The sequence below is a fragment of the Dasypus novemcinctus genome, chromosome 19, assembly GCF_030445035.2.
Source record: "Dasypus novemcinctus isolate mDasNov1 chromosome 19, mDasNov1.1.hap2, whole genome shotgun sequence".
Classification (NCBI taxonomy): Eukaryota; Metazoa; Chordata; class Mammalia; order Cingulata; family Dasypodidae; genus Dasypus; species Dasypus novemcinctus.
Window position 1 is genome coordinate 12,643,608 of NC_080691.1, and position 25,303 is coordinate 12,668,910.

Here is a 25,303-nt window from a genome sequence, read left to right on the forward strand (position 1 = left end):
ATAGAATGAGATGTACCCTAGGAAAAGAACAAATTCTTTTAATCCGCGTTCCGGTGGGCGTGACCCCATTGTTAATATATCCTTTGAAGAGGTTATTTTTAGGTAAAGTGTGACCCATGAGAAAGAGGCTGGGCCTTAGCCCATGTTGCTCGAGTCCCTTAGAAACAGAAGCGAGTCAGTAGGAACGGAAAGCCACAGGGAGGAGCCGGAAGCCGGAAGTCCACTGGAAACCGGAAGTCCGCCGGAAGCCGGAAGCGAGAGGAGACATGGCCCTGTGACTCCAGGCAGGCTCTAAGGAAGGAATCCCAAGGCCCGCGGAAAGCTTCGGCGGGGTGAAGCGAGCCTTCTGGCCTTGGAGACCGCGAGCCAGGACCTGCCCCTGGTGGCTTCCGTCATCGCACCCCGCGAGCCGGGGTGGGCAGGTGGGAGGAAATGCACTTGGTCCAGGGCCAGAGGGCCGCGTCGTGGTTCTTGAGCAGTGTAAGGCATCGGCACCAGGGCCCTGGCGCTTTAACCCCCGGCAGCCTGGTGGGCCTTAGCAGAGAAGGTCCTCCTCCCACTCTCTGGGAGCCCGCGGCGCGGTGTGGGCGGCGTTCCCAGTAACTAACGAGCGCCCACCAGTGCTCACGGAGTCCCGGGATTCGGGCTGAGTGGACGCGGTCTGCCTGCGTCTTAATGTTGCCTGAGCGGGCTCGTAACCCTGAATAAACTAGTGGAAATCTGGTTAGCAGCCTAACAAAGAGAAAATCAAGTCTGACTTGAATATACATTGATTTTTCTATAGGCAGGGAGGAGGCAATTTAGTTTTCCTTTAACTCAAGGCGCTGCTATTTTCTGCCAGTTCAGTTAAATGCTGGCATATTCTGAGAAGAGAAATGATGCGATTTCCTAACGGAGGGACTGCGTCCAGTTGAGGGGCAGGGTCGTTGTTAGGGAATGAGAACTGAGAATCAGTATGGGCAAGACTGTTTGCTTTCACCAGTGGATTTTACTGTACTTGAAGAGAACAGTGTGCTTACGCTTTGCATTAGGATTGGGATTTGTTTGTTGTTGTTGTTTTTTAAATCACCATTAAGTTTTAAATTCCGTGATGGCAGGTGGCCTGCCCACATCCTTGGGTGCATGCTTTGTTGCTCCATGCATCCAAATACTTAGTATTCTAGACGGGAGATGCCTAAAGGTCTTGCTGTTTTAAAGATGATAAAATGCAGCAGAAAGATGATAAACTTGGAGATTAGTGTCGTTTGTTCTCATCTGCCATAAATCTCAGCTAAATCGTACCCATAACTGGAAAATTGAAGCTGTTAGACCTTATCGCTGTCCTCTGGGCAGAGAGCATGCGCCTCTGCTGGGATGGAGTAGGAACAAGAAATCACAATGAATCACAGGGTGAGAAATTACTCCTCAGTCTCACTCCCCTTCAGTCTGGTTGAATGCAGGGGATGACCAAATTGGTGAAGGTCTGTTTTGAACACTTTCTAAGCTCCTTATTCAAAAAGGGACAGCAGCTCCCACTCAGATATGAGCATCTGGCTGGTATTGTTTTTACCACTCATTCCTTGAAATTGTATTTATTTTTGTGGCCAAGCCAAATGACTTTTCCCTTAATTGGCATCTTTAGACGCCATCAGCCTCCTTCCTGGCTTCACCCCCATTCCCCCTCCTCTCCTGTCCTCTGCACAGGAATGACGGTAGTTTCTGGGCTTGGCTCGAAATGGTGCGTGAAGCAAGCCTGGCAGGCTTAGTCGACTGTGGAATAAGAAACCCGGAGAGAGTGGGAGTCTGAGGACTCCACACTTAGCCACCAGCTGTCGTGGTGATAGGAGGTTGTTTACACCTTGTTCTTGTCCTAATCAACTTGCTGCCCGTGGCCTCTCTGACTGTCCTGCAAAAACTTGACATGTTGGTCACCATGCAGCTGAGGCCCTGTCTTGGCTTTCTCACCACAGGCCTGTATGCAATTTCCTGGAGACTGACAGATCCATATCTAGAAAGCAATAAAAATATGTGTTCTCCCCACTTCTCTCTTTCCATGGAGAGAAAAGTCTGGTCCTTGATCTTCAAGTTCTTGCCAGGCATTGATTGCACATAGGGGTTAGAAGGAACAGCCATGGGATAGCAGAACGTGGCCCCTGGGGGGTATCAGAAACTTCCCTGATGATCTTTTTGCACAGAGCATTGCACTGGGAAAGATACAGTCAGACAGAGTCCACAAGCAGAATTAACTACTGTTGTTTTTTAACTAGAGGGAAATGGAATAACATGTTATGTCTCCCTTGATACATTTACATGCACTCAGAGCACACTAAGATGCCACCGATAGACTGCCTGCAAGTGCTTTTAGTCATTATAAATAATCTTTGTGTAATTCATGCCCTTACCCAGGAGGCTTCCAGAAGCTTCTTTCCCCGGAGTTCCTGGAGAGGCGCTAGCTCAGTTGTATGTTTCAAAACATTGCTTGTGGCCAGTGTCTGCTTTGTTTAAAAAAATGCTTGCCAAAGAATTCCTTCAGTGCAATAAGGATGTTTTCATTCCCTTTTCAGTTCAAAGTTTGCAACGCTGCTAAGAAAATCTCGTATGTGCTTTCTGTTTTGAGGGGTTTCTTGTGCCCATATCATCCTGACCCCCCTTGCCAATCGCTGAGGAAACAGTGACTGGCCATATGGAAATAGACTTTTTAAAAATACATGATAAGTGGGTGGTACGTTTTTGTTGTTGTCAAAGATTCAACTCATTGGGTGAACCTAGCACAAAAGTCTTTTTAATAAAAAACCTGCAAACCGAAACCAGAAAGATGCAATCAGTGTGGCTGTCAGCACCTCATTAAGAATTTCCAGAGTTCTGAAACGGTTGTTCTTAGAAACTTTTCCAGTCTTTTTTCATTGTTGTTTTTGGAGAGGAGATGCATCCAGGTCTCCATTCAGCCTCTCTGGAAATCCTAAGTGGTTATGCATTAACTAAACCTTGACTGCATTTAAAAATAGAATAAGAAGTTTGGTTTGAATAAAAGGAATACAAATTATTAGGATTTGGAAGGGCAAAGACAGCTGAATAAAAATGTTCATCTTTTATTAATTACATACATTTTGCCCAAGATGATTTTACTAGCTGGAGCTAATAACACAGTCATTTTATGTAATTGTGAGACTATGCGGGCTATGGCAATTTAATGACATTTTTACAGAGGCATAATTTTGCAGGGGCTTAGATAAGCCATATTGTTTTGGCTTTTTATATAACTTCTCAATCTCAGATGAGCTTTAAGTCCAGTTGTCCAGGGCCAGGGATGCACTTGCAGATCTATCGTGTTTCCAGCTCCTGCACAACAATCCCAGTAAGACCAGTTTACAGAAGGATGCTTCATTGTGCAAGGCTCGCAGAGTTTACTTTCAGAATTCTGGTCATGGGAATTGGTTTGTTTCTCCTCCAGGTTCTGATCCCCTGAACTGGATCACATGTTGAAAAGGCTGTGCTTACTCAGGTATCCAGAGGCTAAAAGGACACAAATTAAAGTTTAGTGTTCTAGGCTTTTTAATTCTCCTTGATCTCCATGCTGAACTTGACTTCACAGACACAAACAAAAGAATACATTAAGCAATATACGTGAGGCTGACAGCAAGCTGCTGCACAGGAGCCACAGAGAAGATAGACTTCACCTACAGGTGGCTGGGCTGGACGTACCCTCCTTGGACATACCAAGGAGCTCCTGGGCCACCAGAAACTGTTTTTGGATTCTCAGACCTATTTTCTTCTCACTACTCAGCACTGCCTCTGTGTTTATGTGTAGGTATTTCCACTAGCCGTAGGGAAAGCTAGAAAAAAAAGCTAATATTGGAGTTCCTTTGTTGAGATGACACAGAGAATTAAGTCAAGGAAATTGGTTATAAATGAGGAAGTGGTGTAATTAGATACTATTTTCAGCTGTGGTGTCATGGATGTGTAACTTTTTTCTTTTAAGGAGATACCAGGGATTGAACCCAGGTTCATGAGAAGCAAGTGCTTTGTAAAGAGGGCTCTGACTGCTTTCATTACAAACATCCCCTGCCCTGCCCTTCCCCAAAAAGTGCATGGGCTTGTTGGAGGAGGCACAACTCCACTTAAATCTGTATGTGAGGAGGGATCAGAGACTGTTTACAAACTGTGCTAAATGGGTTATTAATAGCAGCCCAGAAAGAACAGCTGTTGGTATTACCCTGTATGTGGAATGTCAGGTCCCCTCAAAAGTTACTGCCTATTGTATAGGGGGTTTAGCAGGGCCAGTGGTGGCCCCCAAAAGACATGGCCTCACAAAACCTGAGTCTTTGGACCTTATTCAGAAAAAGGGTCCTTGCTGATGGAACCAAGTTAAAGATCTCAAGATGAACGGTGAGAATATCCTGGATTAGGGTGAGCCCCAAACCCAGGAACAGGTGTCCTTAGAAGCTGAGAGAAGGGAGAACCCAGAGAACAAGGCTGTGGGAGGATGCGGGCAGAGGTGGAGGGAGTGCTGCCTCAAACCAGGGAGCTCCTGGGCCACCAGAAACTGGGAGAAGCCAGAGGCGCCCACCTTCCGACGGAGCGAGCCCTGTCTCAGCTGGATTCCAATCTTCTGGCCTCCAGCATGTTGAGAGGACACGTTTCTGTTCCCTCACACCTCAGGTGTGTGGACATTGGTTCCAGCAGCTGCTCACGGCTCACCTGGTTGGACAGGTTTGCTGGCCAGTGAATATCTGGGGTGTCCTACAGCGTTTAAGGGAAACCCGTTGTCTGGAGAGGCTGTCACCGACCAGGCACGGCTGGGACGTCGTCCCTGGTGAACCCTGTGCTTGGTGTCTGTTGATGAGGAGGAGGTAGTATTAATACCAGGACGTGATGCATTTGAAGGACAAAGAGACTCTTGGTTTTTGTTGAGGACTCTTGTTTTCAAAACTATGGCTCAAGTGTGTGATAAAGATGTTGAAGGCAATGGGCTGAGAGGAGGTGCCTCTCAGTCCTTCCTCAGCACCTCTGCCAGTGCTTCCTTAACCCTCCATAGCCAAGGGGAGAAGGGGTCAGCAGAGAACGGAAAATGAAACCCTGGACATGTAAGGCTACAAGAAAGTGTGCTCTTGTGGAAATTAAAACCCAAAGAGTTGTAGCGTCTTCCATGTGTTCATCTTGATTCATTTGAGTAGAGGCATTATATAGTTTTCTATGTATTAGCTTTCTTTATACTCAATGAGAAAAAGTGGTTATTTTTTTGAAAGGGCTCTAGAGCACAGGTTAAGCGCCCTACATTAAAAGGCTGGACACAGATTTGGTATTCTCATATTTTCAGTGGTTACAGCTATTGCTTCTATGTCAGTTCTGTTTTTATTTTTTTCATATTCCTTGTTGCAGTTGCATCCCGTAAAGTACATGGGATGTGGCAATGGCAATGCATTAAGCCCCAGGGTATTTTCATTTGTAAGTAAGAGAAACCCAGATGAATTGGCTTAGCAGAAAAGGAAATTGATTGTCTCTCCTATTAGGAAAAGTCTGAGGCTTCAGGCATGGCTGGACCCAGCAGTTCAGGTACTTCCATCAAGACTTGGTCTTGTGCTGTCTCCTGTGCCTCATGCTCAGGTGCTGCAAGACGGACACCTGCAGCCCCTGGAACCTCAGGCTGACAGAGTGTTCCTCTTTCCCAAGAAACCCAGCAAAGCCTGATGGGTGGTTCTTAAAGGCCTGACTGTTACCCCTGAAACCCCCTCTGTCCCCACGGGTGCCCCATGTTCTGACCTGCCCGGGCTGGCCGTGGGGGTCAGCTCTTTCCCAGCCACTGGATACAGAGTGGACTGGGGTGGGACCTCTAGAGAAAATCAGGGTACTCTTGGCAGGAAAAGGGAGAGTGAATATTGCACTTGCAGAAACCCGTGTCCACCTCAAGCAGCCTCTATGGTCATCACCCTGTTGGCACGGCGGGTAGGCCTGACCCTCGGGGTGGCGCCCCACGTCACCCACGTCAGCAGCTGCTGCTTCAGCCCTTCCCTAGCTCTCCAGCCACTCTGTCCTCATTGCTTCCCAAGGATTTCTCACACGCATCCTAAGGGTATAACCCTGGAAAAGGAGGTGCTGAGCGTGTGCGTGTAGGTAGACATGCAAGATTTCTACCCGAGCGATAACTGCAAGATTTGGGTTTTTTTTTTTTTTATCTTAGCAATTTTTTTTAAAGATACATAGATCACACAAAATGTTACATTAAAGAATATAAGAGGTTCCCATATACCCCCCCCTCCTCCCACATCAACAAACTCTTTCATCATTGTGGCACATCCATTGCATTTGGTGAATACAGTTTGGAGCACTGCTGCACTGCATGGACTGTAGTTTACATGTGTATAATAGCCTGTTTTGTCACTGCTGTCCCTTTACCTGCCTCTACAGGATCGCCAGCATTGCTCAGCCTTAAATTCTTAATGCTTTGCCCTGTTGTTTGTTCATTTCCATTTTTGAGCGGTGGACTCTCTAGCTTGTAGGCCTTGCAGACTTTCTTTCCAGCCCCCGTGTCCTCCTGGCTCTGTGGCTTCCCTTGCCTTTTCCCCTACACGGCTGTCCCCGCTCTCTCCCGGGCTCGCCCTCCACGTCGGGCAGCTCGTGGCACTGCTTCCCGGCTCCCAGACAACAGCTCCCTGGCTTACATGCCCAGTGGGCCCTGCCATCGTGGCCCCTCCAATTCCAGAGCCAGGGGGGGCTCCTTCTTAGCTCTGGTCCCCTCTGTGTCGCGGCTCCTCCCTCTGCCCGGGACGCTGCAGCCCTAAGCTGCGGGAGCGGGGGCTCGGGCCGGTCCCACCTAAGGCTGCAGCCCCTGCAAACCTGCCCTGCCCTGCCGGCTCTGCCGGGACACCCCGAGTGCCCCCCGCAGCCCCTCCCCAGCCCTGGGCTTCTGCCCTGCGTCTTGGCCGTGGAGGTAGTGCCTTTGTTTTCCCCAGCTGTGCTTTTTATTACTTTGCTGTGTGATTGTGTTAATTTGCATATACTTACTCTGCCCGCTCGACCAGCAGCCGAGCCGGTGGTGGGAAGTCTGTCCTGTGCTTTAGGACTCAAGATGTGAAATGCCCCCGTTAATATCATTTTAACACTACAGTGAGTATTATGACAGTGTCATTTCTCAGGACCACATCCCTACTTTGCTTTCCTTATTTTCACCTAATACAATAGATAGAACCCCAATAGACACAGCTTTGAGTTTTGCTGAGATAAATGGGCTTATCTTTTATGTCAAATAAGGGCTGCTCCCAGGGTGGGGTGGATGTGAAGCTGTCCTCTCTTCACACCTGAAAGGGAGGTGGGGTCACCGCCACGCCCTGTGCAGGGAGCACAGTGGACACAAGCTCCAGGGACACGTGTATCTTGTGGTAGTGGCAACAGATGTACCTTATAGCCTCCCCCACCCCCCAATGTTTGTTCTGCCATAACTGCCTTCCTCTGAAATCTGCTCTTACTTATAAACTTTTTTCATGCTTGTGATTGAACAGCTGTGGGGTTTGGAGTTGTGTGTCCCCCAGGATAAACTCATTCTTCGGGGTGTGAACCCGCTGTAAGCAGAACATTCTCAGGCAGTGGCTTCAGTTAGGGTGTGGTCCGACCCGGTCAGGATGGAGCTTTTCTCAGAAACCCCTATAGGGCGATTGATTTTGTCTTCTGCTCCAGCCCTTCCTGGAAGGGTTTCCCTCCCAGCGGTGCCCAATGTGAGCAGACATCTTATTTTACTTCACAGTGTCCCCATTAGTTGTTGGGAGGCTGTTTAAGCAGCTCAGTGACATAGGCATGTACCCATTTTCTTTGCATTCTTCTGCTCTGCTATGCCAAATTCATTGATTTTTCAACCTTGTCCTTGTTGCTTCTTGCTTATAAGATGGTTGCTGCAGCTCCAGGCATCACAAACACTTGTAAGGTAGAAATCTGTGATGGTTGGGGAGATGGAAGTGGCAAAGGGACTTTTTCTTCAAAGGGCTTTTCCCTTCATTTGTGAAGGTAATTGTAGCAGTTTGATATAGTTATGAATTCCAAAAATAGATATTGGATGATGTTTGTAATCTGATCTGTACCTGGGCATGATTAAGTTATGATTAGGGCTTTGATTGGGCCACATAATTAGGGCGTGGCCTAATGATGTCTCTCAAAGGATAGAATTTAATGTTGGAGTTTTGATGTTAAAGTTTGATGCTGAAGTCTTAAGCTGGAACCCCAGGAAGTGAGCACACAGAGGAAAGAGAAACAAGTCCTGGGAAAAGAGAAACCTTGAGCCCAGAAGGAAACAAGCCCTGGGAAGAGAGGAACCCAGGAAGCCTGAACCCTCTCAGACATTGGCAGCCATCTTGCCCCGAAACATGGAAAGAGACTTTGGTGAGGGAAATAACTTATGCTTTATGGCCTGGTGTCTGTAAGCCCCTACCCCAAATAAACACCCTTTATGAAAACCAACTGATTTCTGGTATTTTGCATCAGCACCCCTTTGGCTGACTAATACAGTAATCTTAGAAGCCCTTCTCCCATCAGGTATCTTCTTTCAGTCCTTTGTGCAGAATGTGACAAGTGACCCCCCCTCCCTGTAAGCCAGGCTGAGGAAGTCAGGAAGGATCTGTGGCAAATAGAAGTTACAGACAACAACAATGGGAAGGGGCAAAATTCTCCCCTGGAATGGGAGAGGCTTACCCCGCCCTCCCTGCCCTGCATTTACCTTAGAAAACCGACACCCTGAGTGCCCTTTTTGTAGTGTAGATTTAAATGCCTGTAGAAGGTTGAATAAGCCTCTTGCAAATTTCCCTGGGCACAAAGGTCTCCTCAGAGAAGGAGTTCATTTTGTTGGAATGTAATCAAGGAAGATAGAGCCCCTATCTCCCAGTTTCTTGGGAAGAAGATAGTATAACTTCCAGAGACCCCCAGTTCTGCCTGTAAGCCTACCCCCACCCTCACTCGTGCCTTCTAGAGAAGGTGTGTAATGGGTTGCATGGAGGGGGGTCGTCTCTTTCTCTCTTTGCAGTCTCTTTGCGGGTTGCCTGTGGCACATCACGTTTTGGTTTCATGCTTATTTAATTCTCAGGCTTTCCTTCCCTGCTCCCTTGGTGGTGGGGGAGGCTGCTTGTAGCTGTACCCCCACCCCTGCCACGGGGGCTTGACGGCCGCCAGGAGTCCTGGGCCGGGTGCGCGGGGAGCCCCCTCCCAGGTGACGGGGCCTGGGCCAGCTGCCTGGGGTCCTGAAGGGTCCCGGAGCCGGGGCGCGGCGCGCAGGCCCTGGGTGGCTGTGCCATCCTAAAGGTCCCCGGCAGTCCCGTGCAGCCATCCCGCGTCCACCTGGGAGAGGAAGCAGCTGATAGAGGAGGCCAGCCCTGGGGCCCAGAACCCTGCCTGGTGGAGAAGCACCTGCAAGTACCGTGCAGGGCAGGAAGCCGCTCCCTCCATTCCCGGATCCGTAGGTCTGTCTGTCTTGCTTCCTGGGCCAGAGGGAGAAGTGAGCCCCGGCTCAGCCCTCCGGGAACACAGGCCCAGGTGAAGATGGGGGTCCAGCCCGGGGCCAGGACGGGCCCTCCCTGGAGGAGGTGGCAACCCAGTGGGGTCCCGTAGCAGAGGTAAGGGGAGCTGGGGGAGCCGAAGCGCAGGCGTTTAGGGAATGGCTGCGAGGGAGTCAAGGCTGAGCCAAAGCAGATGGGTGCCCGGGGCAAGGGAGTGCACAGAGGCCCTGGGCCGCAGAGGCTGACCTGCCAGGTACTGCAGGCCTGCCTCAGAGGAGGGCTGGGGGCAGCGGCGACAGGCTCACCTTGGGGTTTATACCCCAGGTGGCTAGAGAGCACGGAGGTAGTGGCAAGCCTGGAGGCTGAGAGTGGAGGCAGCGTGGAGGCTGGGAATGGAGGCAGCGTGGAGGCCGGAAATGGAGGCAGCGTGGCAAGCCTGGAGGCCAGGAGTGGAGGCAGCCTGGAGGCTGGGAGAGCAGGCAGGGCAAGTCTTCCTGCAGTGTCTCAGGCAGCTGGGACAGCTTGACGTCAGAGTCAGCGTCTGCCCAAGATGTGAGGCCCCGGCACCATGGATAATCTTTCTTCTCTCTCGAAGGTGCTTGGAGACCTCCTACTTCAGCTAGAGCCTAAACAAAGCCTTCCTTGCTCCTGCCCTGTGATTGCATTGGCATCCGGGAAGATCCTTCAGTGTCTGTGAGAGCCTTCGATGTCCATGTCTTCGTTAAATGTCTTTCATTTCCTGCAGAGCCTTTGCTGTCAAGCACAGGAGCGCCTTAGGACCAACCATTTGTACAATCAAAGACTGTGAATGCACGAAAGAAAGGGAAAACTCTCCCCGGCCCACTCGCTGGTTGAACCTGTTCTGAAATCAGTTTACATGGAGTTTGTTTCCTTTTTTTTCCCTTTGTTTGTTTTTCCTTTCATCTGTGCAGGGTTTGGCTTGTCCAAATCTTTCTATAATGGCATTTCACTCTTTCACTGGGCCCTGGTTATCACTGAAAAGGTCAAAGACACATTCACGCCAGCTTTATTGTGATCAAAAAGAAATGGCGTGAAATCACTCGCAAGCCCTGTTGTGTGGGATCCCCCTTTTACACTGGGTTGCCCTTTAGTTCCTTGATTTTCTCTGGAGTTTTACCCCGTGCTCCTCACCCACAGGGGGAGCCAGGACTGGCGTGCTGGTCCCTTCTCAAAGGCTGAGCACTTAACCACTGAGCAGTGAGCTTCTAGAACTCTCACTTCACAGCGCCACGTGTATCCATGCCTTGGCACATGTGGTTCTCTCTGCCTGGGAATCTGCCCCTGCCCACTACAGCTGGTGAGTCTGCACTGTCTCCTTCAAGAAGCCTTCCCTGACCACCTCTCCCTTGTTCTGAGTTCCCCTGGCACCCCGTGCTTTCCTCCATCGCTGCGCTGATACTGTAAAGTGTTCTCTTATCACTGCAGATTTGCTGAAAGGATGGAAATCGTGCCTTGTGCTTCTGTGCATTCCTGTCTCTGAGGTCTCCAGTAAATGTGCATTGAGTCAATGGATGGATGGAGGGGTGGGTGGATAGATGGAGAGAGGAGTGAACAGGACACGTGGTTGAGTTGATTTAGTAAAGAAATGACTGCCTGAGTGAGTGCGTGGGTGAATATGAATGGATAGGATGAAAGGATGGATGGGTGGATGAGTGGATGAGTGGGTGGATGGGTGGGTGGATGGGTGGATGGGTGGATGGGTGGGTGGATGGGTGGGTGGGTGGGTAGATGGGCATCTTGGATGTGAATAGAAGGGAGGATAACTTAATAAAATATTTGGCTATGTGATTTCCCTTCTGTCTGCACAAAATGCTTATTAAAAAGAACCAGAACAATCCATCTAGAATGTACTCAACCAATGTAAAAACAATGTTTTGGAAATGGTCACTTTTGTGTTCCTTATCTTCTGGGCATTTGAAATTTTTTCTAAGTAGTCTCTTAACTTTTTCCCCTATTTTTCATGGACAGTCATGACAATCTGCAGATAATTCTGCTGCTTTTCCAGCAGCTCCCTTTCCCAGCCAGAAGCTAGTGCCCTGGGCCTTGCCCAAGCCCCCACTCCCTCCCCCTTGGAGGGAGGCAGGCTCAGTGGAGACCATTGAGGCCAGGGGCCTGCATTCTCGTGCTCTGTGGGTCACTGCTGAGATCAGCTCAGCGATAGGCTGGCTCAAAGGGAAGGCGATGCAGAACTTTATGAGATAAAGGACAGAAAGAAAGACATAAGAGAGGAGATAAAGGTGGAACCAGGGGACTCACAGCTTCTGAAAGCCTCCTCTCTGGTTTCCACCTTGAATTTATTTGAAACTACCAAGCAGCTGTTTGCTATTAGAACTGCAACATCATCTACAATAATAGGAAACAATTGCAACATCTACAGTAGAACAGGTGCAACACTTAAAATAAGGAACAGGTCATACGAAGTTCAAATGCAATTATTTTCCCACAGATCTCCAGGACTTGGGGTTTCCAGAAAGAACGGGGACCCATAGGTGCCTTTAATGCTGGCATCTCCTCTTTGATGTTGTGCTGCCTCCAGAAGATCCCGGAAACAGGACACCCCACACCTAGGGAGCTTGGGGTGATAGGTTGTGCGTTGGACTTGGAGTCAGAAGAACTGAATTCTGAGCTGCCTGGCTGTGTGACCTTGACCTCAGTGGTCTAAACCAGTGATTGCAGTGGACTTCATGTGTCCTCTGTGATTGATGAAGACTAACTTCACAGAGTGTGGGGCTGAGAGTGGAATGTCAGCGGGAGAGGGTGCCATGATCCATTATCAGTGCCTGCCAAGGTCACAGGAAGGGCAGAGGCGAGGCCTGCGCATACAGTGCACGCCTTTTCCCCAGAGAAGCCCTCGATGGGATTTCTGAGATCACTGGGATTTCTGAGATCACGGTTATTGCCAAGCCATTCTTTACATATTTCAAGGCAGGGCAGCTTTTGGATAACATCATTTTTAAACTACTGATGGATTTAAGTGTAGGGTTCTTACTGTATTGCTGTCACTATAGTTTTCACATAATTAACATTAGAATCCAGTTAGGTGTTTTCTCCTTCATTTTAGAGATGCCGAAACTGAGGCTCAAGAGTTAGAGAACCTGTATGTCTCACTTGCGCAATGCCACGCAGTGGCTGGGATTAAGCCACGGGAACTTACCGTCCCGTGATTTGGCAGCTGCAAGTCTGAGACCAAGGTCTCGACAGGCCACACGTCCACCCGGATTCTGCAGTGTCCTGCTGCTGCCTTGCCGCCGTCCTCAGGGGTCATTGGCCTGCACCCCTGCCCCCGTCAGCCGGCCCCCCCTTCCGCCTCCCACTTCTGCTCAGTCATCTGTGTCTCTGTCTCCATTTCCACTTCTTAAGCGGCGTCCACCCCGACGGATGAAGGCCACCCTGAGCCCACCTGACCTCACCGGAACAGGACCTTCAAGGACCCTGTTCACATGTGCGTCCACGCCTCAAGAAATAGCAGCATCTTCAGAGGTCCTGCTTACTGTTTACTCTGGGGTTACTCCTAGGAAAACATGGATTAAGACTCGAGCCTGTCTTTTTGGGGGTACATGCTGCAATCCCCAGCACCGCACACAGTTGCACAGCTCCTCGTGTTTGGAGCCTGCCTTCAAGGCCGGCACTCTGAGCGCCGTGTTCTCTTCATTGTCCGTCATGTCAGCAGTCAGGGCACAGGGAGCATTGTCTTAGGTTATCAGCTAAACCTTCTGCAACCTTGAGTTTATCGTGGTAGGCCCTATTACCGTCAGTGCATCTGGCTCTTAAGTGCATTTTAGGAATAATATATTGGAACAGATATCTAATCATTCTTATCTTTTTCTTTTAGCCAGATCTTGGATTTTACTGATTCTCATGTAGGGTTTTACATAAAGTGTTTTATAGATTTTATTCCAGGAAATGCTGGGATGGGTTCTTGTTTTAGTGGATGCGTCTATATATTTCTCTTTTTCTCAAACTCCATCCTAACCTTTTTTTTCTTTCCCCTTTTGCCCCATTCAGCATGTTTTGGGCCTCTGAATCTGTTTTCTGTCGATTACAGTAAAAGGATGTGTGGGCGATGGTTTGAATATTTAAAAAGATAGTCAAGCATAACTATAACCTGCAGTATTTAAGTCTCTGCATCTATTTATGTGCAAATCTCTACAGGTTTGTGTTGAAATAACAGAGCAGAATTCCTTTCCACATCGAGCTCCTTCTCTGCCCCTGGCTGTGGATCAACTGCGAGGGGCTGTGCGGCTTTCCAGGGCGAGCACGCTGTGCTTCCCAGTCCAGATGACAGAAGAAACATGCTATGCCTCAGGCAAGTTACAAATCCTTGCATATTTTTAGCTCTTAAAGTAGAATTTCTGAATTCCTTAGGAAGGTGATTTTAAACACTTGGGGAAGTTGGAATCTCCTCGTAGCATGACGATCAAAACCCACGCCATAAAGTCGAATCCTGGTGTATCCCGTCTGCCTGTGAGCGTGGACCGCTGTGAGGTGTGGGAGGGCAGCACGCGCCTCCTGGGGAGGTCGTGAAGAATAAGCAGGAAACTTCAAATCAGTCTGAACAGCTCTCACTGCAGAAAACACACCCAGCATCTGGTGGGGTGACAGTCCAGTGCCCTCCTCGAGATTGCTGGGGCACCGCGGATGTCGGGCCCCTTCCGTTAGGAGAACTACCAGCACGGTCAGTCCTTATTCAAATACCCAAATAGATGGAGAGAAAGAAAGTGGATTCTGGCCCCGGTTGGAATCAGTTCCAAGAAATGAAAACACTGCAAGTGGTCAGGAGTCCAAGCCGCAAATGATGGGGTGGGGAAATGCACACGTCCACCAGGAAATACTAGTGACATGCAACTGTTTTTGTTTTATAGTTCTAACTATTCCAAAAGGCAAAGGATATGTTATTTTTCCAGCTTAAGGTCCACTATGCAGTTTTTAAAAAATAGACAAGTCACTGCTGTGACTGCTGGCATTTGTCAGGAAATTGCTCTGCTGGGACTTCAGAAAATCCTTATGAAGAGGATGTGAGCTCAGCAGCAGATGAAGAAATGTCCCCAACCTTGGTCAGAGCCAAGGAGATCCTCAGTGTTCCTTTACTTGGCTGCTACTATCTGAGCCCAGGAGTGAAGGTGGCCCCAGTGACCTGCTGAGAGCAGACCGTCACCATTGTAGCACCATCAGGGTCAATCATCAGGTTATGTGAAACCTTTTAGAAAACAAAGGATGCCACTCCAGATGTTTCCCTGACTGAGCATCCTCAAATGACTCAGACCTGTGACAACAATCTGCAAATTAATTATTTGCTGACAAGTTATTCATTTGAGCTGCAAGTTTCTAGGCTAGCAGAAAAGATGAACATCAAAAACATGAATGTGAGATAGTTGCAAGATGTTAAGGAAAGCACTAGTTGTAGAAAGATTGTCAGACAGGCATTGCAAGGTGAATTCCATTTCCAGTTGAACTGGTATCTTTCCAATTAAGATTTTGATCTGTAAAGATTGCAAATAGCAATATGAATTGAGCCAAAAGAATGTCAGGTATTACAAGAGTATTTTATAGACATTATTATTGACTCTCCAGACTATTCCTGAGGTTACCATTTATTATCCCCATTTTACAGATGAGAAAATTGAGGTTTGGGAAGCCAAGAAACTCCTAAGGACAGACCATGAGCAAGTAGTATAGAATGAATTGGAGCACACTTAAATTCCAGAGATAGTTCCTACCCATTGCCTGTTATCAACCCTCCTACTTAAATTGGCAAAAACTGAAGTGACTTTTAGGGAAGCGGACTTGGCCCAATGGATAGGGTGCCCATGTACCACATGGGAGGTCCGCAATTCAAACCCAGGGCCTCCTTGACCCATGTGGAGCTGGCCCACGCACAGCGCTGATACGTGCAAGGAGTGCCGTGCCATGCAGGGGTGTCCCCTGCATAGGGGAGCCCCACGTGCAAGGAGTGCACCCCATAAGGAGAGCCACCCAGCGCAAAAGAAAGTGCGGCCTGCCCGGGAGTGGCGCCGCACACACAGAGAGCTGACACAACAAGATGATGCAACAAAAAGAGACACAGATTCCCAGTGCTGCTGACCAGAATATAAGTGGACACTCAAGAACACACAGCGAATGGACACAGAGAGCAGACAACATGGGGGGGAGGGGGGGAAGGAGAAAGAAATAAATAAAAAATAAATCTTTAAAAATAAATAAAGTGACTTTTAAATATATATATAGAAATGTAGCAGATTTCTTGTCATACTGAGGCAACCTACAGACAAATTCAGGGATCAGGAAACTATAGTCCTTGGGCCACAGGCAGCCCACAGTCTGTTTTTGTAAATCAAGTGATTTCATGCTTGCCACGTTCCATGTGGCTTTGCACCACACAGCAGCCCTGCATAGATGCCTGGGAGCCTGTCAGGGCCACAAAGCTGAGCATATTTACTAGCTGACCCATTCCAGAAGAGTTCGCTGGCTCTGACAGTACAGCCGGGTCCTCGTGAGCGTGAGGCTGCCCTGGCCACCGCTGACCCTGCAGCCCTGTAGAAACCGAGTCCTGGCCTGCGCGCTGCCGTGACGGTGACTTGCTAGCTGATGACGATGAAAGCCCAAGGCTGCCTGGGGCCGGCTTTCCAGAATTGCTCCCAGATTTCAGGATCCAAGCCGAGCCCCTGGGTAGGGTGCCCCCAGATCCGGCCGCTGTCTCCCATTGGAGCGCACCTCCTCCCCCTGCCCCCACCCGCTGAGCTCCCGCCTGCCTGGTCTGGCACCAGCTCGCGTGCTGGTTTCCCCTTAGGCCCTGTGTCCACGTGGCATGTTCCTTCTCTAGGTCTCCGCGTGTCGAGCTCGTCCCCAAGCTCACATCTCAGCCACCTGCTGCACCATCTGCGCCTCCATTTCTCTGCCCTCGGGATGCAGATTGCTCGCTGAGGGCAAGGCTGGCGGCACCTGCTGTGGGCCCCAGCGCTGTCCACGCCGCCCCTCAGGCCACTGTCCCTGGTGGCTTTTCCCTGTGGATCCCGCTGTACCCTCCCAGCAGAGACAGTGGAGAGGCCGCATGGCCTCCGTGGGCTTGTCAAATGGAGCTTGGCCGGGTAGAGTGGGTCCAGGCGCGGATGCCGGCGTCAGCCTTGGGGCCCACATCATGAGTCTAGAAGGAGATCTGGAAAGAAAGAAAACAGTGTCACCCTTGAGTTAGTCCTCACCATTCTGCACTCAGGTTTTTCATCATAAAATGGAGGGCAATATGGCCCATCTCACGGGGCACAGAGGGGAAACAAAGGCGCACACCTGGGCAGAGTGCTCAGAACAACATCTGGCAAACAGCAGGTGCTCTGCACATGAGCTGTGCTTACCAGAGCAGCAGGTCACCTGGGCACAGCAGTGGTGCCTAAATGCCTCCCCAACCAGAGGCCCTGCCATACCCATCACCTGGGCCCCACTCCCCCCACCCCGCAAGGGGACAGCGCAGGAAGGGAGGCTGGCTCCTAGTGCGGGAAGATTGGAAGTAGGCTCTCCTCTCCTCCCAGCACCTGATGTCTACAGACAGTCCAAGGGAGGAGGCCAGACCGTCCCTGCTGTGCTGCTGACAGCCCCAGGCCCTGGAGAGTGTGGCCGGGGCATTGGAAGCAGCAGAGCCCTGAAGGGGTCCTTGGGCACCAGTGGCCTCACTCTGGGGAAGGGATCGTGGCCCCTGAGAAGGTCCACCCAGCAAGGCTGGGGTCCTCTGATGGCCAGGTTTGCCCCACCTCCCCAGTTCTCCACCTTGTGTATTCCTTCTCCTTCCAGGCGCTCCAGACAGGAGGCCACAGCCTGCAGGCGAGAGCAGCGGTACAGGCCCTGCTCCGCACTGGCCTGCACCCTCTGTCCTTCAATAGGGTGGGGAAGTTTTCTACCATTATTTCTTCAAATACTCCTTCTGCCCCTTTTCCCTTCTCTTCTTCTTCTGGGACACCCATGACGTGTATGTTTGCACATCTCTTGCTGTCATTTAGTTCTTCAATTTTTTCCATTCTTTTCTACATCTGTTTTTTGTATGTTTGCTTTTGGAGCCCATGTCTTCAAGCTCCTCAGTCCTTCCCTCTGCCTCCTCAGCTCTGCTCTTATATGACTCCAGTGAACTTTTAATTTCATCTCTTGTGCCTTTCATTCCCATAAGATCTGCTATTTTTCTATGTATGCTTCAAATGTTTCTTCATGCTCATCCAGTGTCGTCTTAATATCCTTAATCTCTTTAGCCATCTTGTTGAATTTATTAAGATGATTTGTTTGATCATCTTTGATTAGTTTTCTCAACTCCTTTATGTCATCTGGAGGCTTATCTTTTTCCTTTAACTGGGCGATAGCTTCCTGTTTCTTGGTGTGGATTACAGTTTTTTTTTGTTGGTGTCTTGGCATCTGGCTTACTAGAGTATTTTTTCTGGGTGCAGTTTTTCTCTTTAGTTTATGGCTTCCTGCCCTTTCTCTATTGTTGGTTGTTTAGTAGGAGACAAGGATGTAGTTGGTGCTGTAGGCTGTGGAGGCTTAAGCTGCTCCCATTGCCCCAGGGACCAATGAAGCTTCTTCCAACTGTCTCCTTTGCCAGGGGTAGGACAGAGTCACAGCTGTGTGGAAATATCCAAGTCATGCAGGCTAAGACTGTTTGTAGTTACCTGGAGAGAAAACTACACGATGAAGCTTCACACCCCTTCCTTCCTTACCTAGGGCAGGGATGGGGCTGCAGGTGTGAGCAGCAGTTTATGCCATGTGGGTCCAAATGACCGCAGTTGACCAGGTAGACTGGTGTAGCACTGCACTCACCTCCTTCCCTGCCAGCAGTGGGAATTGACCCTCTGGAATGCCCAACAGTCTAATTTGTGTGGGCTGAAAGTGCCTGCCATTGTCCAGAGAGGCTGAGGAAACACCAGCCCCTCCTCTCCCATTGGGTGGTGGAGGTGGATCCACGGGTAACCACTGGTCCAGACTGTGAAGGCCAAAAGTGCCTTCTGTTGCCCAGAGAGGCTGAGGAAACACAACTCCCTTTCTACCTTACTCGGGGGCAGGGATGGAGCTATAGGTGTCCAACTCTTCAGTCTGTGTGGGCTGAAAGCACTTGTAGTTACCCAGAGAGACTGAGGAAACACCAGTCCCCTCTTATCCTACAGGGAGGTGGGGATGGAGCTATCAGTGCCTGAGTATCCAGCCTGTGTGTGCCAACAGTGCCTGCAGTTTCCCAGAGGGGCTGAAGAAACCCCAGCCCCCTCCTATCCCATGGGGTTGTAGGGTGGAGATGGAATAGAAGGCGCTCAGCAAACCAGTTTGTGTGGACTGAAAGTGCCTACAGTTGCCCTGAGAGGCTGAGGAAATGTAGCTCCTCTCGTATCTTATCTGGGAGCAGGGATGGAGATCCAGGTGTCTGACTGTTCAGGCTGTGTCAGCCACAAGTACCTGCAGTTACCTGGAGAGGCTGGTGCAGGGCCCGCCAGCCTCCTCCCTGCTAGAGGTGGGGCTGAAGCCTGGCCTAAGGCTGCAGGCCCATCTGGATGGAAAGAAGCCAGTCCTGATGGTCCGTGTGATTCTCTGTCACCCCAGCTTCCTCTTATGGGGGGAACAGAGTCAACATGGCAGCTACTGGCCTCTTCCTAACTTGGACAGGTTCCAACTTCAACTGTTCCCGAGGTTATACTTAACCAGCCGAAGTCACCAATTGGTAGCTGAAGTTGGTGGTCAACTGGCTCGTTCTCCCATGTTTTTGGGAAATGGAGTTTCGAACCCCAGCCACAGAACAGCTCCTGAGGGGGCTTGTGCCACCAAACTAGGAGGGGCACTGGCCTCTGCAGCGTGGCCTGTAGTTTCCCCAAGAGCTGGCACAGGCCCCCCCAGCTTCCTTTCTCTAGTTGTTTTCAATATTTTTTTAAATCTGTTTAATCATGGTGTGTCTTCATTTGGATTCCCTTGAATTTATCCTTTTTGGGGTTTTCTCAGCTTCTTGAATATGTAGATTTTTCAGCCATCATTTCTTCAGGTAACTTTTCACACTCTTTTCCTTTCCTTCTGGGATTCCAGCGAATCAAATGTCCATCTTTCGTGGTTGTCCCACAGATGCATGAGGGTCTGGTCATTCTTTTCAATCTTATTTTCTTTGTCTCTTAGATTGAGTCAGTTCTCTTGATTTGTCCACAAGCTCATTGATCTCTTTCTCTGTCATCTCCATACAACAGTGTCCATCTAGTGTGTTTTTTCAGTTCTATGTTTTATATTTATATTCATAGATATATATATTTATATAAAAATATATTTATATTTATATTCCGTTTTGGTAATTTCTATTTCTTTGCTGAGTTTCTTTTTTTTTTTCATTTATTTCAAGATAATTTTTAGTATCTTTTAAAGTTTTTTTATTACTGCTGCTTTAAAATTCTTATCAGATAATCCCAGCATGTGAATCATCTCGGTATCTGTGGTATGACTTATCTGTTCTCATTCAAACTGTGGTTTTCCTGGTGTTTAGGATGATGGCTTTTCAACTACATCCCATAATTTGTGATTATTATATTAGGAGACTCTGGGTCCTATTTGAACCTGTTATTTTAGCAGGTAGTTGTCCTGCCTAGGCTAAGCATGCAGTTTCTGGCCTCCAGGTGTGGGCTCCGTGGCAGTGGAGGCTTCTGAGTCCTGGCCATTCCCCTCTATCCTACCTTGACCTCCTGGAGCTGCTGTCACCTGCAGGGATGGAAGGTGCATCCCTGAGCCCCAGTGGCACTGGACCACCTTCTGCAGGTGTGGAACGGAAGTGCTCCTGGGCCTTGGTCTCTGTGCAGCTGGTAATCGCACGGGGGCTGCCCGGCCTGCTCGGGCCTCGCTGACCCATGGGTGGTCAGCCCCCCGGGGCCTGGGTGTCCAAGGATTCAGTTCCTGGTGGAGCTCTGAAACTCTGCTGCAGGCCCATCATCAGCCCGCGCTCCGAGTCCAGAGCCCGAGGCAGGGCTGCTGTCTGTCTCCCTCAGCTGCTCCCTCCCAGGTCTATGGTCAGACAGAGTGGGCAGTGCGCGGGGCATTTCTGCCCATGCCTGCTGCTGGCTCCACGCAGCATTCCGGACACTAGACTGGAAAACATATGAGAAATAAAAATAAAATCCAGAGAACTCACCATCTTGTCCCTCTTCAAGTCTTGACAGCTGTTGCCACGGCACCTTCTTCCTTCTAGCTTTCATCGTCTTCATTGTTGTTTCTTGAATTATATCCAGAGGATGATGAGGAGAAAGTGCGCCTGTGCCATTGTGTTCTGGAGTCAGGATTCTGCATTGGGGAACACTTTTAAGGACTTGATGTGCCCTGTTTCTTTGTTCTCCCAGCATATGCCATCTTTCATCTGAGCACACCGTGGCATCTCCGGGGTGAGATGGGTCCCCACTGTTCAATGTCCTGCCTCACATCATTCCATCCCACGTTGATATCTAAGTTCCATTATTGGGAACAAAAATTGGCTGTCTTCTCTAGTCTTCTATAGAAAAAATTAGATTGCCTTTTGGGGAAAAAAAGATGACATTTATGCAAAAGACTAGTAAGCATTAGAATAGAATCTGTATCTAATATACTGTGAGTTTTTTTAGAAGAAGAAATTTTTTTTTCATGAACAAATAGAGTGCATATAAATCAGATTATCTTTAAAAAATTCATACACAGATGTTAGAACACCAACTCCTGCTAAGGGGGAATAATACAGTGATTAAAAAACCCGATCTATGCAAATAATTTCACATTATAAATAGAGGTTAGTTTCTCTTTCCATTAACTATGGCAATCACAATAAAAATGACGAACCGGTAGGGGGAAAAGTGGCAATTGGGAAGCTGAGGGAGGGCATTTGTGTTTGGTTTCATCGTCGAATTACATACTTTTTTATCCTCTGAGTTAACGGTATTATACTTACAAGCTTTCAAGGCCCGATTCATTTCCCCAGGCAGCGAACAATTTCCTTGTGCTAAAACCAGCTTCATAATCCCGTTTCTTGGTTTCCCTCCCAAATGTAATTTGCATGGATGAGCGTCCCATGTGAGACAACAAAAGCCCTGCCCGTTCTTCAGCTTCCAAGCTCATCCTTTCGAGTAGACTTTGATCTGCACTGCTGCATCCCACAGTGAATACTCCCTGCTACACTTGCCGTCAGGTCACAGCACATGGCTTTATTTATGGAGGAGAGTATGGAATTGTCAGACAAAATGTAGGAGCACCCATTTAAATTTGAATGCCAGAAAAATAATGAATATTTGCTTAGTATGTCTCCAGTATTGCATGGGACACACTTATTCCAAATAAATATCTGTCATTTATTTGCAATTCAAATTTAACTGGACACCCTATACTTTTATTTGCTATATCTGGCAACTCTAGATGGTGTGGTGTCACTATAGCTTCAATCTCCCAACATACATACCAGGGAATATGCATTTTTACTCCAGGATTTCACAGTCAGTAGTTTAGAGAAGCTGGATTAATGCTTCCATGCCATTTTCCCTAGGATCTTTACTTTGTGCTGATGCAGTCAGGAAAACCAACACCAGTCTGGCTGCCCAAGCAAAATGATAAGAAGAATCTAAGAATTAGCAGGAACTTTATGGATCAGTACTAGTTATATGAATTTAGAAAGCACACAAAACATCCCTACCTTTTTTGCAAGTCTGTGTCATAGTCAAGGACTTGTAGCAAACCCAGTGGGAGGGGAGCCTATGAAGGAGAAGGGAATGAGAGAAATGAAATAAAGCCAATAACAGACACACACTACCCAGCGATGATTTTGTGCCATGTGACGAAAATGCAATTAAGTCAAGTGTCTGTACTTGCTTCCAATCAAGGAGGAAAGAATAAAAGATTGTGCAAGGAAGAGAACATTGATAGATCAGAGTGAAGAAGCTGGAGCGCCCCTGGGAAGTGGTTGTTGATGCCCAGCAGGTGCTTGTCTGCAAAGCACCCACACGGCATTTAAGAACTTGAGAACATGACAAAATGGGTTCATATCCTCTACCAGCCAAGCACTGGCCAGGTAAACCGGGACAAGTTGCTGAGCCTCAGTTTCCCCACCCGTAAAAGGGAAATGAGATACTTCTCAGGATTGCTGTGAGAACGAAGTGAGACTGTATCAAGTCTCCTGTGTCAGGACTTAGCGAATAATGTGTAGACAGTAAATGGCTTGCCAATATCATTATGGAGTGCTGTATGATTATATTTTAATTTGTCTTCCAAGATGGAATCTAAATGTTATGGGAAAAGCAAGCATGCTTTAATCTCCTTTCTGCCCCTCTCCATTCTCCAGCTCTCAGTAAATGTTTATGCATATTTAACTGCAATTGAGTGAGGAGAACAAATTTAGATTAGAAAAATAATGACAAAGGAGAAAGATAAAGAGACTCAGGGAAATAGTACCATGGGGGAATTTTAACTTAGAGACAAGGAACTCTGGGGCATGGGTGGGGAACTCAGATATCTTCAGGGGTCACTTTCCTTAAAATTAGCAGCCATCCCAGGCTGTATTTTGTCTTCTGAATTTGATAGCAATGTGGATATAGGACATAGTTCTATCTCCTTTCTGTTTGTAAAAGTCAAGAGTCCAAGCACAACAATAAATGACAACTTAACACTGGGCCTTACTTCAGGGAGACCAAAGGGAACAGTGGGGACCGTGGCAGCCATGAGGGCAGCTCAGCGTGTCGTAAAGGGGGAGCTGCCATGAAGCTCCCACACGGCTTGCCGTGCAGGAAGTTAGATTCTGTATTGACAGATCTTCCTGTTTTACAAGAAAGAATAGAAATACGTAGATTTGTGTCCCCCAATGTTAAAATATTGGCTCAAAATGTCTAAAACATGGTAAAAGAAAAGAAATTTTGCCGAGTGCAATGCGCGTGCCACAATGATGAAAGAGGCTGTTGGTGTGGGAGGAGAGGGGTGTGGGGGGGTGGGGGGTATAAAGGAAACTTTTTTTTGTGATGTATCTTCAAAAAAATACAATTTACAAAAATGATGTGGTAGAGGTGGGGAGTGGGTTAAATGGGAACCTCTTATGTTTTTTGTTTTTTTCATGTTTTTTAATGTAACATTCCTTGTGATCTATTAACTTTAATTTTTTAAAAAATCACCACAGATGAGGGTTCTCCACTTTGGTACAAAATGTTTTTAGTTAGTCCTGACACTACATATTAGAGGTATTAAAACCAAAACTAAATTTTAAAAAAGTAAAAGAAAAGGAGTCACAAGCCAAATTTGGCCCACCAGTCTGCTGGATTGTGAACTTTTTCTTCAAGTCAAAGAGAAGTGATCACCTTATCTAGTATATTTGCTTTAGACTGAACAACTGAGGCCCAGGGAGGGGAAAAGGCTTCCCAAGGTCATTTGTGCACAGCAGGCCAGACAAGGAGAGCAGCTCACGTGTGGCTCAGCTGCAAATAGAAACTGAGTTAGTCTTCCCACGGGAGGGTAGGGGTGGGGGGCTAACGGGAGTAGGCACCACAATCTTGACCACGACCTCAAAGTTAGAATGTGGAAGGGTTTTATTCTATTTTGTGTCTGTATTTTAACTAAAAATAGAAACTGTGCTTATTTCCTGTTGTAAGAAATAAATCTTCTAGAAGAAAATAAGGCCCACCCAATTGTGGAGAAGAAAAGAATTTATTCTCAATCTTGCAAAAAGGGTGCACAGCCGGAAAACAGGGCTGGCACGAACAAGGAAAATGACACAAATTATACCCCTAAGCCTGGCGGCAAGCCCTTCCTCTGTTCTCCATAGATTGGAGACTTCAGAGGCTACAGCCTCTCCAAGAAGATCTAACTTGCCCAGGGAAAAGTTTGTGACTAACCGCTTCCGCCATCACACTCCAACCATTTTAGTTTCTACCTGCTCCCCTTTGCCAAATAAGGAATGGAATTTAGTGCTGAATTGGTGTTGACTTAGCTCTTTCTTGGGCATCTTTTTTTGTTGCCTGTAGGACTGGCTTAAGCTGGTTTCCTTTGTTCCTGCTTAATCCGGGAGTGGGAGACTGAGGCGGTAGGCTGCCAGGTTACATTAATTAATATTTTCTTCCTTTACGTGAAAACTAAACTAATCTTTGTTTCTTATACTGTTAACAAAAATGTTCCCTGAGGGTTCTTAGCCTAAATTGTGTTTGTAAAATGGCAAGACATCATCAGGCTGCTGTGAGGACCGGATGTGTCACCTGTTATTGCTAGCCCTGCCCCTCCACCTCCCTAAGAAAGAATTCCATTGCACACAGAAAAATTTGTCCAGAAAGAGAAAGACACATCTTACTAATGAGTAAGACGCATCATTCAAACTGTTTTATCTTTAAAAGTCTTAACTCATTTTTATCTTCTTAAAAGCAGTAGCTTTATTTGTTCATAATTGGCCTAAATGTTAATGTTTGCATCATGGATGACTCTGGAGAGGGAGTATTAAAATGCATGCGGCCTTCTCACTCTCTCTGTTAATGAGCCGTAGCAGAAACTCATATATACCCATTTTAAAAGAAGTCACAGAAAATGTCTTTCTAATAGCACAGGTGATTTAAAATTGATCTCCAATAGCTTGTCCTACTTTTGTATTCTCAGCCACAGATAAAAGAGTTGTTCTCAGTTGTAAGGCAAACTGCTTTGAGGGCTCAGTCATGTTACTATTTTCAGAGTTTACTCTTGGTATTATCCTATTTTTCATTTGTTAATCCCATTATAGAAAAAAAAAATACCACATTTCTTGGATTTCAACTCCATCTGAGCCATAGCCTTGATTATTTCAATGATCACATATATTTTTAAGCATATACATCTCCTCTGGCACATATGAGTATGAGTGTTAACAATTATATCATTTGAAA

At 47.8% G+C, this 25,303-nt stretch overlaps 1 long non-coding RNA gene across 1 annotated transcript in view; it reads left to right on the top strand.

The window, feature by feature from the left end:
- The first annotated feature begins 253 nt into the window (after nt 1-253).
- Nucleotides 254-25,303, top strand: part of LOC131274551 (uncharacterized) — a 47,490-nt gene continuing 22,440 nt past the window's right edge. Inside the window, exon 1 of the long non-coding RNA XR_009181780.1 lies at nt 254-422. This is a non-coding gene — a long non-coding RNA (uncharacterized lncRNA). The remainder of the gene's footprint in view (nt 423-25,303) is intronic.